This window comes from Cupressus sempervirens, chromosome 5 (genome assembly GCF_028749045.1).
Source record: "Cupressus sempervirens isolate cs-2001-9-10 chromosome 5, ASM2874904v1, whole genome shotgun sequence".
Lineage (NCBI taxonomy): Eukaryota > Viridiplantae > Streptophyta > Pinopsida > Cupressales > Cupressaceae > Cupressus > Cupressus sempervirens.
In genome coordinates this window covers 437,803,059-437,811,889 of record NC_143122.1, presented here as the reverse complement: position 1 = coordinate 437,811,889, position 8,831 = coordinate 437,803,059, and positions in this window count along the sequence as shown.

The window sequence follows — 8,831 nt, the reverse complement described above, 5'->3', positions numbered from 1 at the left end:
GAGTCGACCTTGAAAAAAGATCACAAAATTGCCTTTATAATTTGAGCATGACTGAGGATTTTTTGCATTACATTCACTTCTCACCTACTGGCATTAATTCCTCATCTACAAAATCCAATCAAGGATCTAATCTAGGCATGGCTCTAGGTACAGAAAATCCAATATCTCGTTGAAAACAAGGGCATTGAAGGGGCAGGAATGGCACCACAACATTCCCTGACATGGTAGATGGATCGACTGGATAGATGGAGTGTCCCTCTGCACCTGGTATTCATTCTGAGTTGGTGGCAATTGATTATGAAATTAGATCCACAGCAAAAAATAAATAAATGATTTCTATCCTTTCTAGTTCACGAAACAGCAGGGTCAAAAAAGTCAACCAGGTCCACATGCTGACTAGGCCACGTGGGGCAATCACTTTCCTCCCCCTTGCCACCCTGGCAGTCCTCTTCACGCGTTGACCGCACCTTTATGTTTGATTGGGCGCTATGTCACTATGGACGCCATGCCCTAAAGTTCCTAATAGTGACATAGTGCCCAACAGTTATTTCTATCCGTGGTGGTACCAAACTGTGACTGCGATGCCCCAACCTGACTATATCATTGACTTGGAAACTTAACTGTCAATCATAACTATGATGTTAACTGTGCATCCCCCCTGGGCCCCAAGGACGCATGGTAGAAGGGCTCCAACTAGCTATGGCAAACCTCGTGCAACTTCCCCATAGCGCGATGGCGCCTGCCCTTGATCTCTGCAGATCTGACGGCTCAAAACTCAACCCCTGACTGCGCTAGCCACATTGAAGATCTAGTGCCACCTCATGTCTATGTTCTAACCTGGTATATGTGGTAGTCCTTCATTGGCCTGACGTATCACCATTCTAGCGAATTCCATAACACTTGGCCCCACTGACCTGCCACGTGGTACTAAGGCGCTATGTCGCTATGGGAAAATCGAGGCAACCTTCCCATAGCGAGATAGTGCCCAACTGCCATCTCACCCTTTGATGTAAACGTGGCATATTCTAAAATGCCACTGTGGTAGATGAGGTACCACCCTGACCAATCATGAGGCCACAACGTTAGATAGCTCATCCCACCTGTCTCGTCCTATGGTCCCACCAAGCCTGAGAGTCTGTCATGGTTTGTTTTCCGTTTGGGCGCTATGTCACCAACGAAAAACTCATGAGTTTTTCGATGGCGCCATGGCACCCCACCAGCATTTCTAAACTTTTCGGCTGCCTGACCTCTTCCTGCCGCAAAATTGGCCCGTCGTAGACTTGCTTGCCGTCACACCTCCCAGCTGGGCGCTATGTCGCTAACGGCAATAAGGACCCATTTCCTGTTAGCGACATGGCGCCCTCCAGTGATACGCGTCATCCTCTGGCTGTCGTCTTAACACTGGTCTCTGTCCCACGGACCCACCACGCCACGCGTCATAAGGGTGCCATGTTGCTATGGAGAATTGCGTTGGAAATCTCGACAGCGACATAGCGCCTAACCATTGATTTGTGCGGATCGGACGATGGGGAACATGCGGGTAAGAGAAAATAGACTTAGGGGACTTAGGAAATATTGCAAGGTTAGAAATATTTAATTTTTTCATATTTCCTGGGCGATTTTGAATATTATTTAAACTAGAGGGAGGGACCGTTGGGGAGGGCAGGCACTTCAAAATTTGAAATGTGGCGGGGGGAAAAATGTGGTAACAATACCCTAACTCTAGAAGGTGTGATTGGTAGGCTTACTACTTTTGAAATGTCTAATTTTGACAACTACACTCCTACCACTATTGAATCTACTTTTAAATCACAACTGATTCTTAGCAAGAAAGGAAATGGAAAACATGTGAAGAGTGACAGTGATACTTCTAATGATGAACTTGAGGCACTATTGGCTAGAAGACTTGGACAAGGCAAAGGAAAATACAAAGGTAAACTTCCTATAATCTATTTTTCATGTAACAAAGTTGGTCATGTTGTTGCAAGATGTCCCAACAGAGAATACAAGGATGAGATAAAGGTAATAAATTTTGTTATATTGTAGAAGAAGAAACTGATACTGAATCTAAAAGTAATGATGAAGAAGTTGGCATGAGAGAAGATTTTGATGAAGATGAGAAAATAGAATTGATCTCTTATGTGAACAAAAGTGATAGATGGATAATTTATAGTGGTTGTTCAAATCACATGACTTGTAATAGAAGTAAATTTGAGAATATTGGACCCTAAAAGGGTAGTTGTGTTAAATTTAGTAATGATGTACCATGTCTTATGAAAGGTAAAGGATCAATACAATTGATTGATAAGATCCTATGACAATGTGTATTAGGTTGAAGGACTTAACTATAATCTTTTGACTATTTCATAGTTGAACAAATCAGGATATAGAGTTGAATTTCATCATAGAAATGAAAAGATATTTGATGTTGATGGTAAACTAATTGGAAGTGGTGATCAAACAAGAGGTAACTTATTCTATCTAGATTTATGTGATGAGAGATGTTTCTTTGCACAATATGAAGAAATTTGGTTATGGCATGAGAGATTATGTCATATAAATTTTTAAAATTTGGTTAGCATTAGAAAAATGAAAAGAGAAAGAGGTTTGCCAAAACTAAAGAAACCTGATAATGCCATGTGTAAACAATGTCAATTGGCAAAAATTACAAAGTCTAGTTTCAAGAGCAAGACATATTTGTCTAATGATATTTTGGAATTGGTTCATACTGACTTATGTGGACCTATTGGTTTTCAAATCTATTGTGGTGACAAATATTTCATTTTATTTGTTGTTGACTACTCTAGAATGATGACTGTAATTTTTCTTAAAGAAAAATCAAATGCTTTTCAGTTATTTAAGTGATATTTGGCCATAGTTGAAAAGGAGACAGGAAAGAGTTTCAAGTGCTTGAGATCTTACAAAGGTGGTGAATTCATTTCCAATGAATTTAATATAGTCTACAATGATAGAGGAATCAAAAGACATATGTCAACACCTAGGACCCCTCCTCAAAATGGAATAGAAAAAAGGATAAATAGATCAATCATGGATTGTACTAGAACACTGATGATGGAGAAGAATGTGTTATAGAAATATTGGAGAGAATATGTAAGTACAATAGTTTATACTCTCAATAGAGTACAAGTCAAGAAAGGTACAAATTTTACACCTTTTAAATTATGATATGGATATGCTCCTAATGTAAAATATTTCAAGATTTTTGAAAGAAATTTCTACATACTAAAAGATAATAGAAATGGAAAACTTGATGAAAAAAGTGATGAAGGCATATTTCTAGGATATTCCACTAAGAGAAAATCTTATAAGTGTTTGAAATCTAACACTAACAAAGTTGTGGAAAGTACAAATGTGAAAGTTGATGAATATGCATAAAAGAATGAAGTTGAATATAAGATAGAACCTAAAGACTATAGTTAATTTATACATGTGAATGATAGTGCTCCTAGCACCCCACCTGAATAGAAGAATAACGTTGCAAATCAACGACAAAATGAAAATGTCAAGTTGCAACAACTAGTTATCGAGTAGCACATTGTGGGTGTCGAGAAACTATTGAATGATGTCGCATCATAGACAAAAGGAACTGAACATCGGGGAGATAATGTCAATCCTATATATAATGAACTAGAACCTAAATAAGAGAAAAATAATGAGTTTGAAATAATTTTTCAAGATGAACCTCTAAAGAAAAAAGACGGAGAGAACTTGTACTAGCAAAATATTGAAGAAGACATCATGCACCTGAGAAAATTATTAGAGATAAATAATCTGGTGTTATGGAAAGAAAAAGACTCAAAAGTGATACGTGCTTACTTTGTGAGTTTGAGCCCAAATCTATGAAAGATGCTTTAGAGAATGAGGATTGGATACAAGCAATGAATAAAGAAATTGAGTAGATTGAAAAGAATAAAACATGGTCACTTGTACCTAGACCTAAAGACAAAAAATATATTGAACCAAGTGGGTATTCAAGAACAAGTTGAATGAAAAAGGTGAAGACACAAGGAACAAGGCTAGACTAGTATGGAAGGGATATGGTTTGACTATGGGGAAACATTTTCCCTTGTATCAAGACTAGAAGGAGTTACAACATTGCTTGCATATTCTTCTTATAAAGGATTTAAGGTATATCAAATGGATGTCAAGTCTACATTTTTGAATGGAATACATGAAGAAGAAGTGTATATAGAGAAGCCTAAAGAATTTTTTGACCCTAGCAAAAAGAACATGGTGAGTAGACTGTACAAGGCTTTATATAGTTTGAAACAAGCTCCTGCAACATGGTATGAAAGACTGCATAACTATTTGGTGAAGATTGGATTTGCAAGAACAAATGATAAAAACAATTTGTACTTGAAGAATGGAAAGAAAAATGAGGTACTATTATCTAAAACTTTATTGACGATATCATATTTGGAGTCAATGAATCATTATGAAAATTATTTGCTGATGAAATGAAGGAGTTTGAAATGTCATTGTTTGGTGAGTTCAAATTCTTTGTCGGATTACAAGTATATCAAATGAAGCAAGGTATCTTCATTACTCAGTCCAAATATATCAAGGAGATACTAAATTTTTTTGGAATGGAAGATTCAAGACCAGTTAGTAAACCTATGGTCACATGCCATAAGTTGTCTAAGAATGATGATTCTACTAATGTGAGCCAAACATTATATAGATCAAAGATTGGAAAACTACAATATGTTGTTCATAATAGACCTAATATTGCATTAGCAATTGGGATAGTTACAAGATTTTTTGCAAGTCATAAGGAGAACCGCATGATGGCAGTGAAAAGAATACTAAGATATTTGAAAGGAATAGAAGACTATGGATTGTATTACAAGAAGAATGATAAGTTTGAACTGAATTTATTTACTAATTTTGATTGGCCATGAAATGTTGATGATAGAAAAAGCACAAGTGGAGGTGCATTCTTTCTAGGAAAGAGACTAATCTCTTGGACAAGCAAGAAGAAGAACTACATTTCGCAATCAACAATTGAAGCTAAATATGTGGCAACAATAGCAAATTGTTCAAATATCATATGGATAAAATAATTATTGAAAGGTATGAAGGAGGAAATTACTAATCCAATGGTTATTTTTTGTGATAACAGTAGTGCTATTAACATATCAAAGAATCCTATAATGCACAAAAAGACAAAACATATTGCTATCAAGTATCATTACTTGAGAGAGCTAGTTCATGAAAAAGAAGTGAAATTGGAGTATGTGAACACTAAAGAGAAAATAGTTGATATATTCACTAAAGCTTTACCTAAAGATTCTCATGAATATCTTAGAGGTAAACCAAGGGTGATTCCTCTAGACAAAGATACTTAAGAAAAGATGGTGCTTTGCATCAAATGTGTTGATCAAATTATCTTACAAGTTGATGCTGACAATCCTACTTTAGGAGTTTCCTAAGGTAGTCATGAAGGAGAAGGATATAATCATGTTGAATCAATCATACAAAGATAAAAGTTGAAGAATTAAGAACTACTATGTAGATATCTACATGGAAAAGATGCATGAGTTGAAATGTCTTTGGCATTATTGTCAAAGAGGGAGACATATCCAAAGGGAGATAATCAAAGTAAGTTACCCATGAAAAAGTGAGAGATGTTTTAAAAGTTATCATAAGAAAGAGGGAGAAAATAAAATAGAGACATTGTGGGAGATATTTTTGTCAAAATAAGGAGAGATTACTAAAAGGAGAAATTGGTGTTGTCAACAATATAGAAGAATCTAATTGATTTCATGATCTGATATGATAGAGGGAGCTTTTGTGTCGTATATCAAAGTTGTATGGATGAGAATCAAATTGAAACTAAATAAAGAAATTATTGGACATAGAGATGTCAATCAGAATGAAACTAAGGATATTAATGAATATCTGATACTATACAAAGAGGGAGTTTCTTAAGACAGAACATGTTTTAGATTGCATGGTAACTAGAGGTGTTTCCATCAATGCCAAAGAGGGAGATTGTTGGAAACTACAATTGCAACAATTGTTATGTTGTCATTAATGTCAAACATTATTGGTGAGACAATTTTTTATCTAATCTAAGTTTCATATATATTTAATTGATGAAGAGGATTTGAGAAGTTGTTCATAAAAAAAGTATCTAGAGGATAGGTTGAGTTGTGAAAAGGAAACTACAAATGGACACTTGATTAGTTGGACTCTGACAATATAAAGTGATTTTTTAAATCATGTTGCAAGAGGAGAAGATAGTTACACTAAAGCCTTGAAGAAGTGATCAAAGATAGACCAAATTTATAGGCTTGACTGAGAAACAAAGCAAAAGATTAAGAATTTTTAAGTATAAGTTGAGTGATACTAGTGTTGACCAAGCCATAGTAAGTGTCTAGTAGAATTAGTGTTGACTAAGCATCAGTATTGACTAAGTGACAACATATGTGTAGAGAAAGAAATTTAGTAGTGACCAAGTAACCCAATGATGACTGAGTGTGAAAACATAGTGTTGGCTAAGGAACATCATTTTGACAGTTAATGAGAAATTGTAATTTCCAGCTAACTAAGTTCATTTCTTAGAACATGGAAAGCATGTTGAAGATAACGATGGATGACTTAGAGCATTTAAATTAAGGGAAAATGCACAAAGCATGTTTCTATGTAAGGATTAGTGAAGAAGTTTGTAGAAAAGAAGAGGATGAACAAGATGGTGATCAAATTTATTGAATGTATTAGGTCTAATCATAACCCTAAGATCTACGATGGTGTTTAAGTAGAAAAAGATTAGAATTACCTATTTAAGGAGATACAAGGGCTAAATTTAATCAATTTTTTTTGTTGAAGGTTGGATCAATTCCTAATGTTGTTGAGTGGTGAATCTAAGAAGATAGTTGAGATGAATTAAGTGGACATGAAGAGTGATTGATTGAAGGGTTGCTGAGAAAATCAAAGACTAAGATGACAAAGAGGGCCAGACAATGAAGTAGCTTGAGAGTTGAACTGAGATCTAAATTTGCAAAGTGATTTGTACTTGATAGATCAAAGCCTATTGTTACTTTCTAACCATTAGAAACTATATTTGAAATCCTTTAATCAAGGTTTCCCTAACATTCATATGTAAACCCTTTAATCAAGGTGGTATTCTAATGGAATGTTATAAAGTCCTCTAACAAGGCCACTCCTAATATGTTGATTAAATCCTTTAACAAGGCCACATTTAACAGTGTGTTTTGTAACCTTTAACATGGTTGGCTCCTAACAGAGCTCACTTTAGAAGAGTAAAATGCTGGTGACATGTTACTGCTATTTTTTTCCAATTTGGGTTTCCACATAAAATCCTAGTGTCAAAACTGTGTGGATGTTACAATTATGGTATTTTATTGATTAATGTTTACATTCTACAATTTTTTTATATTGAGGACAATAAACTACTAGTTGATGTTAATTAAAGTTAACTATAGAGACCAAGTTATGGAACATTAAGATCTAAAGTTGTTTAAGTATTTTTTTGTTCCATTTGTACATTTGGACCTTGGATAATTGATTCTCCACCCCCCACTGTACAAGGTCCAAATGTTTCAAACAATCAACAAAAAAAACATCATTAGTGTTATTCTTTCCATCAAGAGTAATAAGTTATATTCCTTTTATGTGACAAACAACATTGTTTCCAACTCTGACAATTCCTCCATCATAGCTATTAGATTCAATAAATTTATTCATATCACTTGTCATATAACGTAAACCACCACTATCTATAATCTAGTCAAATTTATGTTAGAAAAAATAGTCCACTGAGATAACTGAGAGGGGGGCAAACTTAACCATTCAATCAAAGTAAACAACAACCATAATAAAATGCACATCGGCAATTACACTAGATATGTTGACTAGGGAAACCCTTGATCATAGGGAAAACCTTGAAGGGAATGATGTTCATAAGATTATGTACTAATATAAATATTCCTTGTTAGAGGATGGACCCTATTAGGAGTCTATTACAATATTTAGTAGATAGAGTCCATATTAAGAGACTTTAAATCCTTGTTAGGAGATTCTAACTTTGTTAGGATTTGTGCCAACCCTATTAGGAGTTGTAGTACAATGTATGCAAGATGAGCCCACTGCCCAAACATGAAATTTCAACTACAAGAAGATCTCATTGCTTAAACAAGTAATTTAAAGTTATCTTCCTCTTTCCTCTATCTTTTCAACTAGACTGATCACTGTCAAACCTTGTAGACTAGGTCACGAACCTCAGATCCAAACCTAGTAGAATTTTGGCAAATAAATGACCATGTGACTAAAATTTTTAGTCACATTACTAAAATTTCTAGTCACATGACCAAAACTGCTCAAATTCTACAACTATTTTATATTTCACAAGTAAAAATGATTAAATAAATGACTAATTTGGTCATAAAATAAAATGACAATGCTAAACAAATAAAAATGACCAAATAAATGATTAAATAATTAGTCACTCATAAGTAGTCATTCAAATAAACTACTAAATGAATGACAATTACTCCTTTATACTAACATTTGATAATATCATGAACTTATATGCTTAGAAGTTGCATTTTACTAGTAATGATTGTTCACTAATAGGCTTATTGCATGGGAAATCTATGTGCATGTGTCACATGCAAGAAATCTAGCTTTCAAGTGAATAAACAACATTTAGAAATGGAATCACAAGGAATAGTAATCATCAAATAAATTAGTGATCATGATTTACTATTTCAAGGTGGTCTCTCATCTCACATCTAAAATAAGCCCTTAAACAAGTTACCTATATTTTTTGTTTAAAGCATAAAATA